The 12,149-nt window shown below is 39.1% G+C and overlaps 1 pseudogene; it reads right to left on the bottom strand.

Moving 5' to 3' along the window:
• Positions 1 to 226: 226 nt before the first annotated feature.
• LOC126080467 (olfactory receptor 10AG1-like) lies at positions 227 to 1,163 on the bottom strand (annotated as a pseudogene).
• Between the last annotated feature and the right edge of the window lie 10,986 nt (positions 1,164 to 12,149).

Here is a 12,149-nt window from a genome sequence, read left to right as displayed (position 1 = left end):
AAGATTAGATGTTTGCAATTCAGTTTACTTGTGGTTTAATTACACAGAAGCAGTTAATTCTATGAAACAAATGCCTCTTGACATAATGTGAGATTGTTAACACACTATTAATTATCTTTATTTAGGACTGTAGAATGTAGAAATAAAACTATATGATTTTTCCTGTTGTGTCTAGATGACAAACATAAGCAATTTTTTTTCCATTATTTCAAGTCATTGCCTCATGTTAATAATTTAGGTATAATTTCTTCAGTGCCTACATGACATCTTTGTTTCTCAGGCTATATATAATGGGATTCATCATTGGTGTCAAAATGGCATAGAAAAGAGAGAGCAGCTTCCCCAGGCCTTCAGATTGATTTGACTTGGGCTGTAAATAATTGATAGCAGCTTTTTTTTGTTCCATAGAATAACACTACAACTGTCAGGTGAGACGAGCAGGTGGAGAAGGCTTTGGCCCTCCCTCTGGTTGAGGACAATTTCAGGATATTTGAGATAATTTTGCCATAGGAGGTAACAATCAACAGAAATGGAACCATGAAAAACACCACAGCAACTATATAGACCGCCATGTCATTCACAAATGTGTTTCCACAAGCAAGCTCAAGTATTGGGGGGATGTCACAGAAGAAATGATTAATTGTGTTAGACCCACAAAAGGACAGAGAGAAAATCTGGCATGTTTGCCCAGTTTCGACTGGAATTCCACTAATCCAGGAGCCAGCCACCAGCTGGATACAGACCCTGTGGTTCATGACTACAGCATAGTGCAGGGGGTTAGAAATGGCCACATAGCAGTCACAGGCCACCACTGTCAGGAGCAAACACTCTGTGCCTCCAAATATAAGAACAAAAGACATTTGAGTAGCACAGGCCAAAAAAGAAATATTTCCTTTCTGGGTCCAAATATCCCTGAGCATTCTTGGGACAGTGGTTGTTATATAACATATTTCCAAGAAGGAAAAATTGCCAAGGAAAAAATACATGGGGTTCTGGAGAGTGGGGTCAATTCTTGTTATCAGTATTATGATGCTATTGCCCAGCAAAATGATCAGCTATATGGCTAAAAATATCCCAAAGAGAATCCACTGTAAATTGGGTACATCAGAAAACCCCACAAGAACAAACTCCATAATTGTAGTATTATCAGATTCTTCTGCTTTTAATTGGCTTTCCATCTGTGGATATGGTAAATTCAAGATGGATAATCCATTCACATTTTTTGAAAAGCATTTTCATTTTGTTAATTAGAAAGGGGCATGAATAATATGTCCCTTAAATCAATTCCACCATCACTGTGCTCCATTTCTAGGAATGTGATTTGAAAGTTCAGCAATGAACTGACATGCTATTAAAATCAATTCAACAAAGAAAATCTGGGTGTATCTTATTAAACTTGGATTGTAGTGATACTGGAGATATTGAGAAGTGTACACTGTTATTTAGAGCTGATTTTGCAGGAAAGAGTTTGGGTTATTTTACCCCAGTATTTTTAAGAGTGGTCATTTTCTATTGTTCATGAGTTTTTCTGTGTTGATATCCCACTCCAAATTTTCTCAAGTCAAAATTTTCCTTAATCTTTTTTTTTTTACCTAATTATTCATTAAAAATTAGTTTTAAGACTTTCCCTTTACAAGACTCAATTTTCTTAAACTATTCCTTTGTTACTGAGGAATAAATGTGCGCATTATCAGCGGCCTATTTTCTGTATCCCTTCCATTACTTACACAAAATATAAGAAAATTAAACTCAGCATGCTGTTCAATAACGTTGTTTTTTTAAAACTCTTATTCAGTTTATCACAAATATTAATTAACCTTCAATGTAATCAAGAAATATGACCCACTCCTCAGAATAATTTTTCATTTTTCCCTCCTTGAGGAGTTTCCCTCCTTACCCATGAAAAATTCTATGTTCCATCTTCATATCATTTCCTTGTAGTAATGTTGCTTCATAAAAACGTTAACTTTGATTTATAAAAATGTAACTTTGATTAAACCCAGTCAGTATTTACTCTAGTCCTGCATAATGACAGAGCATGTGAATGAGACTTCGGAAAAACACAACTGTCTCCTTCCTCATGGAGGGTCTCCTGGTAGCCTCCAGGAAGCTGGGCCGAGCTTCCTCATGCTCTCTGTTCCCTCCTGATAGCAGGGCACCCCGTCCAGCTTCCGGGCTAGCTGGCCGCCTTCATGGCCATTGACCTGGGCAGATAGGCAGGCAGCACCCAGTTAGCAGGCCACTGTTCGGGGTTCTCAGCTCCTATCAAAATTGCTGTGGTTTCGGAAGTGAGAAAAGAAAGAGGCATCGGAGAGGTTTTTCGGAAGAAATGTGTGTGAGTTTAATAGCATCCCCAAGTGAGCCAAACTGGGCCTGAAGCAGCCATCTTGCTGGGGCCAGGTATGCGGCCAGGCTGTCAGCACCCTCGCAGGAAGCCCTGAACTTCGGGTACTTGCCAGGCCCAGAGGGCAGAGCAGCCTTTTAATCCTGAACTCAGCGTTCGCAGGGCCGGGAGTGGAGCACTGGAAGTGGCTCCATGATGGAAGCTCTGAGGCAGCACAGGAGGAATGTGAAGTGGATAAGCTGTCGGCCCTGCAGTCACAAAGCCCAACTCTATCCAGCTTTGTCTGCTCCAAGCTTACTTCTCCACATAGGAATGACCCATAACTGGACCCATCACAGTAATGAGCACATCAGTAAATCTGAGGTGTTATTGTTTCTATGATTATATTTTCTAAACAAACAAAAAATATTGGAAAAATGGATGGTCTGAAAACAGAAAAAAAAATCCTCCATTTTTGCATAATGCCAATTTTCACATAACAATTTAGTCTTTGGAAACTAAGAGTCAATAAGTGAAGAGTAGGTGTATTTTATTATAAATAATAAATACCATTATTATTATCATTTGCCATGCATCTAATTTTATTTAATTTATAACTGGGGAAGTTTGAGGGCTGCATGTGTATCTTACATAGTTAACTCATTTTCAAATACAGTTTTTTGCAGAATCTCATTTTTTTTCTGTTTTATTAGTTGTATCTTGAAATTCAAATTTAGAAATATATTTATATAAAGTAGCGTATCAATAAAATAACAGCTTACCTTTAAAGATTTCATAAAGCTGTCGAGGACAGTCTAGGTGTACTGTTAACATATATCGTTGTTAGGTGCCATGAAGTACGTTCTGACTCATAGGTCAGAGTAGATCTGTCTCATAGGGTTTCCAACAAATGGCTGGTGGATTTGAACTGCTAACCTTCTGGTTAACAACTGAGTCCTTAACCACTATGTTACCAGGACTCCTGGTAACCTATATTCTTGAAATTTATGCTTTTTTTTTTTTTTTTAATCTCAGGAAGTCACTCGACTTCTACAATAGCCTTTGCTTGCTTTCAAACACTAAAGTGCTCTTAAATATGAAATAGTCGTGCCCTCTCTGGGGGAAATCTCTCTTGTGTATCTATTTAGTTTCTAGCAAAATACTTCTGCAATCAATCTGGCTTTTTTTTTTTTTTAATAATTTTTATTGTGCTTTAAGTGATAGTTTACAAATCAAGTCAGTCTCTCACATATAAACTTATATACACCTTACTACACACTCCCACTTACTCTCCCCCAATGAGTCAGCCTGCTCCCTCCTTCCAGTCTCTCCTTTAGTGACCGTTTTGCCAGTTTCTAACCCCCTCTACCCTCCCATCACCCCTATAGCCAGGAGATGCCAATATAGCCTCAAGTGTCCACCTGATACAAGTAGCTCACTCCTCATCAGCATCTCTCTCCAACCCATTGTCCAGTGCAATCCATGTCTGATGAGTTATCTTCTGGAATGGTTCCTGTCCTGGGCCAACAGAAGGTTTGGGGACCATGACCGCCGGGATTCTTCTAGTCTCAGTCAGACCATTAAGTCTGGTCTTTTTATGAGAATTTGGGGTCTGCATCCCACTGTTCTCCTCCTCCCTCAGGGGTTCTCTGTTGTGCTCCCTGTCAGGGCAGTCATCGGTTGTGGTCGGGCACCACCTAGTTCTTCTGGTCTCAGGATGATGTAAGTCTCTAGTTCATGTAGCTCTTTCTGTCTCTTGGGCTTATAATTACCTTGTGACTTTGGTGTTCTTCATTCTACTTTGATCCAGGTGGGTTGAGACCCATTGATGCATCTTAGATGGCCGCTTGTTAGCATTTAAGACCCCAGATGCCACACTTCAAAGTGGGATGCAGAATGTTTTCCTAATAGAATTTATTTTGCCAATTGACTTAGATGTCCCCTAAAGTCATAGTCCTCAAACCCCCACCCTTGGTCCACTGACCTTTGAACCATTCAGTTTATTCAGGAAACTTCTTTGCTTTTCATCCAGTCCAGTTCAGCTGACCTTCCCTGTATTGAGTGTTGTCCTTCCCTTCACCTAAAGTAGTTCTTATCTATTAACTAATAAGTAAATAACCCTCTCCCACCCTCCCTCCCTCCCCCCCTCTAGTACACACAAAAGAATGTGTTCTTCTCAATTTAAACTATTTCTCAAGATTTTTTTAATAGTGGTCTTATACAATATTTGTCTTTTTGCATCTGACTAATTTCACTCAGCATAATGCCTTCCAGATTCCTCCATGTTATGAAATGTTTCACAGATTCATCACTGTTCCTTATCCACGTGTAGTATTCCATTGTGTGAATATACCATAATTTATTTATCCATTCATCCATTGATGGGCACCTTGGTTGCTTTCCAGCTTTTTGCTATTGTAAACAGTGCTGCAATAAACATGCGTTTGCATATATCTATTTGTGTAAAGACTCTTATTTCTCTAGGATATATTTCGAGGAGTGGGATTTCTGGGTTGTATGGTAGTTCTATTTCTAATTTTTTAAGGAAACGAATCTGGCTTATTTTTTAAAACAATTTTCTCTGAATATTTTTCCAGATTTGCAGAGAGTGCATGGACAAATAATACCACTTACTCTCTAGCATTATTTTATGGACAAAGTTAATCTTTCTAGCAATTGCACTTCAGACCCTTCACTATTGATGTGAACTGGCCTTCTTTACTCTTAACCGTCATAATTCATCTAGATGGATCCTTAGCAAACTGTGTCCTACATTTTGTCACATGAACATGCTTTGCTTGGTCTCTTCCCTGTTACGGGTGCTGAGAGCCCCATTAGAAGTGGAACTCTGTGTTCCTAGGTTAACTTTTGTGAAAATAAGAGCATTTCTGCTGACAAAAACAGATGGTTTTAACAATGTTAGGATATCCGTTCAGACATTATGGGAGGTACTGGCTGATTCAAAGTGCCATGCCACCTCAAAAATAAACATTTTCAACAAGATTACTTAAGACATTAAAAAAAAAATTAAAAAGTTTCCGCTCATAATCCTTTTCCTATTTCAGGTTCCCCCAGGTGAGTAAGGAGAAAAAATTGTTAGGCATGAAATCACAGACCCAATATCTACTTCTATTTTTAATTAAATTTATTTCTTCCTGTTTTGGTATTCTATGACTATTCAATAGCAGTTTCTAGAACTATATTACTTTAATTATTCAAGTACTGTTTCTCTTTACTATGTAGTCTCTGGGTGGTGCAAATGGTTAACATGCTCAGCTGCTAACCAAAAGATTGGAGGTTCAAGTCTACCTAGAGGCATCTAGAAAGAAAAGCCTGGTGTTCTACTACTGAAAAAATAGCACTGAAAACCCAATGAAACAACAAAGACAGGAAAAAACAAGTGAATCAATTGTATATGACAGTTTAGGAATCCTGATCATAAAAGTCAAAGTAGCGGAGTCAAACTGAGTGACAGGGGGAAGGAGAGACAGTTCAGAAGCAGCAAAGTGCTAGTCCTGTGGTGCCAGTACCCTGTGGGCTGGGTCGGCCGGCACGTGTGCTGAGGTGAGCAGTAGCACTGGGGATGCATTTTACCATGTCAGGAGAGGCCGGGCAACAGAGAGTCTGCACGAGATTCTGGAGCTGGGGGGAAGCAAGGCCAGATCTGGAAAGTTGAGCTCAACCGTCTAAACTACCACTGGAGTCAAAACAACACCCTTACCCACTCACACCCCACTCTGCTCAGATGTCAGTCCAGCAACGTTCAACAACTGACACGCCCCCTAAGCTAGAACTCAGGACTATCTATGCCCCAACAGTCTCTTGGCTTTAAAAAATTGTCACACCCCCCGTTCCAGAAACTCAGCCAGCCATTGCCCCTTTGCCTAGGCACTGGCATAAGGGGTCCATGGACTTGAAGTGCCCTTCACCCCTGCCTAGACCTATGTTGGCTGATTCAACACCAAAAGCCCTCATTAACAAGAAACCCCCTAAGCCAGGAACCCAGGACTATCCACTACCAAACAAGTCACATGGCTTTAAAAAAATCACCATGCTCCCTAAACTGGGAACTCAGGGCACTCACTGTCCCATTGCCTAGGCACTGGCATAAGGGGTCCATGGACTTGTAGTGCTCTTCATCCCTGCCTAGACCTACTTGGGCCAGTGCAACACTGCAGACCCTTATTAGCATAGAATAACAGGGCATACACCTGAAGCCTGTTTTCAACTGGAGCAGCCAAGAGGGAGTTGCAGATTCATGACATTTGACACTGCCCTGTCATTAAACAGGATCCTCACCCAACCACATCAGGGGCCTGAGGGCTAGTAGTATCAGCCACTCCATTTAGCCACCCACAACAGAGGTCTGAGAATAAGTGGTGCTTCCCAGTCCCTACAGCCCACAGTATTGGGTCCCCAAAGCCTGGCTGCAAAACCACCCACCTATGCACTCTAGCAGATGGGAACACATCGAGGACAACCATCAGGCCCCTGCCTTGCTCAGCACATAGTCCCCTACTGAGCCAGATACCTGTGCCTGTTCCAAACAGTCCTACTCAGCCCTGCCTATCTAGAACTGTGGGAGAGAGTCTGCACCCCACACTCAGTGACCATGGGCCTGGACACCTGAGCTGAATCCGCACAGAAAAGTGGACAGACTCCTGGGATCACACACTTAGTAGCTGCTCTAACGGCCTGGTGACAGGACGTAAAAGCTTCAAAGATGCTAATAACCAGAGTAGGTCACATTCCCAGCCCACTTGGACATATCAAAATAAAACAAAGCAAAAATCTAGGACAGTAAAATATATATATACAATAGATAAATATAATAAATTATTGATATCTTGGCAACAACAGTCAATATCAAATCAAAAAGAAGCTCGTCAAGATGGCTCCAGCAAGCAACCAAAATAATGGAACAGGAAACCTTCTGGAAGAAGAAAAATTCTTGGAATTACCAGTGTTAGACTTCAAAAGATTAATATACAGGGATCTTCAAGAGATCAGGAAGGAAATCAGGCAAAACTCAGACCAGGCCAAGGAACAAACAGATAAAGCAATAGAGGAATTCAGGAAACCAATACAAGAGCAGAACAACAAATTTAAAGGCTGCTAGGAACCACAGAGAGACAGCAACTAGGAACCACAGAGAGACAGCAACTAGAAATCTAAAGGATTAACTATAGAATTTCAGAATTAGACAACTCAGTAGAAGGTTATAGGAGCAGAATTGAGGCAATGGAAATAAGAATTAGTGAGTTTGAAGATAAATCTCTTAACACAGACTTATTTGAGGAAAAACCAGAAAAAAATAATTAAAAAAATTGAAGAAACTCAAAGAATTATGTGGAACACTATCAAGAGGAAAAACCTGTGAGTGATTGGAGTACCAGAAGAGGAGGGGATAACAGAAAATACAGGGAGAATTGTTGAAGATTTGCTGACAGAAAATTTCCCTGATATTGTGAAAGATGAAAAGATATCTATCCAAGAATTTCAATGAACTCCACACAGGGTAGATTTCAAAAGAAAGTCACCAAGACATAATATAGTCAAAATTGCCAAAAACAAAGCTAAAGAGAGAATCTTGAGAGCAGCTAGGGATAAAAGAGAAGTCACCTACAAAGAAGAGTTAATAAGATGAAGCTCTGACTACTCAGCAGAAACCGTGCAGACAAGAAGAAGGCAATGACATGACATACATAAAGCCTTGAAGGAAAGAAAAAATTTACAGCCAAGAGTTTTCTATCCAGCAAAACTGTCTCTCAAATATGATGACAAAATTAAGGCATTTCCTGATAAACAGAAGTTAAGGAAATTTGCAAAAACCAAACCAAAATTACAAGAAATATTAAAGGGAGTTCTCCAGCTAAAGAAGCAACAGTATCAGACAACAACACAAACCTAGAACACAGGACAGAACAGCCAGATATCAACTGAGATGCAAAAGTTGCAAAAATAAGTCAAAGCTATAAGACTGAAAATAGGGAAACAGATGTCAACATGCAAATGATGACAATGTTAAAACAAAACAAAAAAAGGATTAAATAGTGTAGTCACAGAACTTCCATATGGAGGGGAAGTTAAGGAGATACCAAGAAACAAAAGATTGGTTTAAACTTAGAAAAATAAAAGTAAATTTTAAGGTAACCACAAAGGAAACTAACAAATCTACCCACCTAAATAAAAAGGAAAAATATAAAGATTCAGCAAAAAAAAAAAAAAAAAAATGAGAAAGATGAAAAGAAAAACCACTCAGCACAGAAAATTAAGTGGAACAAAAAAACTGTCAATAACACACACAAACACACACATATATGCAAATACGTGAAAATGACAGCAATAAACTCATACCTGTAAATAATTACACTGAATGTCAATGGATTAAATGCACAAATAAAGAGCCAGAGAGTGACAGAATGGATATAAAAACACGATCTGTCTATATGCTACCTACAAGAGACACACCTCAGACTCAAAAACACAAACAAATTAAAACTCAAAGGATGCAGAAAATATATCAAGCAAACAACAACAAAACAAGAGCAGAAGTGGCAATATTAATCTCTGACAAAATATACTTTAAAGCAAAATTCACCCCAAAGGATAAAGAAGGACACTATATAATTAATAAAGGGTCAATATAGCAGGAGGACATAACCATAATAAATATATACACACCCAATGACAGGGGTCCAAAACACATAAAACAAATTCTAACAAGATTGAAAAGAGGCATAGACAGTTCCACAATAATAGTAGGAGACTTCAATACACCACTTTCAGTGAAGGACAGAACATTTAGAAAAAAGCTCAATAAAGGCATGGAAGCTCTAAATGCCACAATCAATGAACTTGACCTCATAGACACATACAGAACAGCAGTCAAGTATATATTCTTTTCCAATGCACATGGAATATTTTCCAGAACAGACCATATTTTAGGCCACAAAGCACACTTTCACAGAATCCAAAATATCAAAATATTACAAAGCATCTTTTCTGACCATAAACAAAAGTAGAAATCAATAAGAGAAACACCATGGAAAAAAAAAAAAATCAAATACATGGAAATTGAACAATGCCTTACTCAAAAATTATTGGGTTATAGAAGAAATCAAGGATGAAATTAAGGCGTTCATAGAATCAAATGAGAATGAAAACACATCTTACCAGAATCTTTGGTACACAGCAAAAGCAGTGTTTAAAGGTCAATTTATAGCAATAAATGCCAAAATCAAAACATCAGCTACACGACTCAAACAAATGTAAAAGAGAGCAGCTAAAGAAGACCTGGGGCACCAGAAGAAAGGAAATAATAAAAATTAGAGCATAAATAAATGAAATATAGAATAGAAAAACAATTGAAAGAGTCAAGAAGACCAAAAGTTTGTTCTTTGAAGAGATCAACAAAATCAATGAACCATTGGCCAAACTGGCAAAAGAAGAACAGGTGAGGAAGCAAATAACCTGAATAAGAAATAACATGGGCGATACCACAACAGACCCAACTGAAATTAAAAGAATCATAACAGAACACTATGAAAAATTGCACTCCAACAAATTTGAAAACCTAGAGGAAATGGAGAAATTTCTAGAAACACACTACCTGCCTAAACTAACACAAACCGAGGTAGAAAAACTACCTTGTAACAAAAGAAGAGATTGAAGGTGAATGAAAAAACTCCAAAACTCCCCCCCCCCAAAAAAAAGGCACTGGCCCTGCCAGATTCACTGGAGAATTTACCAAACTTTCAGAGAAGAGTTAACAGCACTACCATTAAAGGTATTTCAGAGTTAGAAAAGGAAGGAAAATTCCCGAATTCATTCTCTGAAGCCAGCATAACCCTAATACCAAAGCCAGGTTAACATACTACAAAAAAAGAAAATTACAGAACAGTAATAGACACAAAAATCCTCAACAAAATTCTAACCAATAGAATTCAACAACATATCAGAAAAAATAATTCACCATGAGCAAATGGGATTCAAACCAGGTATGCAGGTATGGTTCAACATTACAAAAATAATCAGTATAATCCCTCCCATAAATAAAACAAAAGATAAGAACCACATGATCTTATCGATTGACGCAGAAAAGGCAAAAGACGTTTGACAACGTCCAACACCCATTCCTGATTAAAAAAAAAAAAAAACTTTCAGCAAAACAGGAATAGAAGGGAAACTTCTGGACAAAATAAAGGGCATTTATACAAAGCCATCAGCCAGCATCACCCTAAATGGAGAGAGTCTAAAAGCATTCCCCTGGAGAACAGGAACCAGAGACGGATGCCCTTTATCATTACTCTTGTTCAATATCATGCCGGAGGTTCTAGCCAGAGCAATAAGGAAAGAAAAATAAATATAGGACATCCAAATTTGTAGGGAAGAAGTAAAAGTACCCCTATTTGCAGATGATATAAAATTATACACAGAAAACCCCAAAGAATCCACAAGAAAACTGCTGGAAATAAGAGATTTCAGTAAAGTATCAGAGTATAAGACAAACATTCAAAAATCAGTTGGATTCCTCTACACCAACAAAGAGAACTTTGAAAAAGAAATCACCAAATCAATACCATTTAAAATAGCCCCCAAGAAGATAAAGTACTTAGCAATAAACCTAACCAGACACATAAAAGACCTATACAAGGAAAACTACAAGACGCTATGGCAAGAAACGAAAAGACGCCTACATAAGTGGAAAAACATGCCATGCTCATGGATAGGAAGACTCAGCATTGTGAAAATGTCAGTTCTACCCAAAGGAATCTACAGACACAATGCAATCTCGATCTAAATTCCAATGGCATTTTTTAAAATAATTTTTATTGTGCTTTAAGTGAAAGTTTACAAATCGTCAGTCTCTCACATATAAACTTATATACACCTTACTACATACTCCCACTCACTCTCCCCCAATGAGTCAGCCCACTCCCTCCTTCCAGTCTCTCCTTTAGTGACCATTTTGTCAGTTTCTAATTCCCTCTACCCTCCCATCTCCCCTCCAGACAGGACACGCCAACACAGTCTCAAGTGTCCACCTGATACAAATAGCTCACTCATCAACATCTCTCTCCAACCCATTGTCCAGTCCCTTCCATGTCTGATGAGTTGTCTTCAGGAATGGTTCCTGTCCTGGGCCAACAGAAGGTTTGGGGACCATGAGCACCAGGATTCTTCTAGTCTCAGTCAGACCATTAAGTCTGGTCTTTTTATGAGAATTTGGGGTCTGCATCCCACTGTTCCCAATGGCATTTTTAGTGAGATGGAGAATCAAATCACCAACTTCATATAGAAAGGGACAAGGCCCTGTGTCATGTATTGAATTATGTCCCCCCCATTTTGTGATTGTAATTTTATGTTAAAGAGGGTTAGGGTGGGATTGTAACACCCTTACCAGGTCACATCTCTGATCCAATGCATAGGGAGTTTCCCTGGGTTGTGGCATACACCACCTTTTGTCTCTCAAAAGATAAAAGGAAAGAGAAGCCAGCAGAGGATGGGGGACTTCATACCACCAAAAAAGCAGCACCAGGAGCAGAGCGCATACTTTGGACCCTGGGTCCCTGGTCCTGAGAAGCTCCTTGACCGGGGAAGAGTGAGGACAAGGACCTTCCTCCAGAGCTAACAGAGAAAGAAAGCTTTCCCCTGGAGCTGACATCCTGAATTTGGACTTTTAGTCTACTCTACTGTGAGGAAATTCTCTTTGCTACCATCCACTTGTGGTATTTCTGTTATAGCAGCACTTGATGACTAAGACACCCTAGAAAAGTAAAGCATTACTGAAGAAGAACAAAGTAAGAGGCCTCATACTACCTGA

Source organism: Elephas maximus, chromosome 7 (genome assembly GCF_024166365.1).
Source record: "Elephas maximus indicus isolate mEleMax1 chromosome 7, mEleMax1 primary haplotype, whole genome shotgun sequence".
NCBI classification, from domain to species: Eukaryota; Metazoa; Chordata; class Mammalia; order Proboscidea; family Elephantidae; genus Elephas; species Elephas maximus.
Note: the sequence above shows the minus strand (reverse complement) of the source record. Positions and strands in the feature narration are given on the sequence as shown.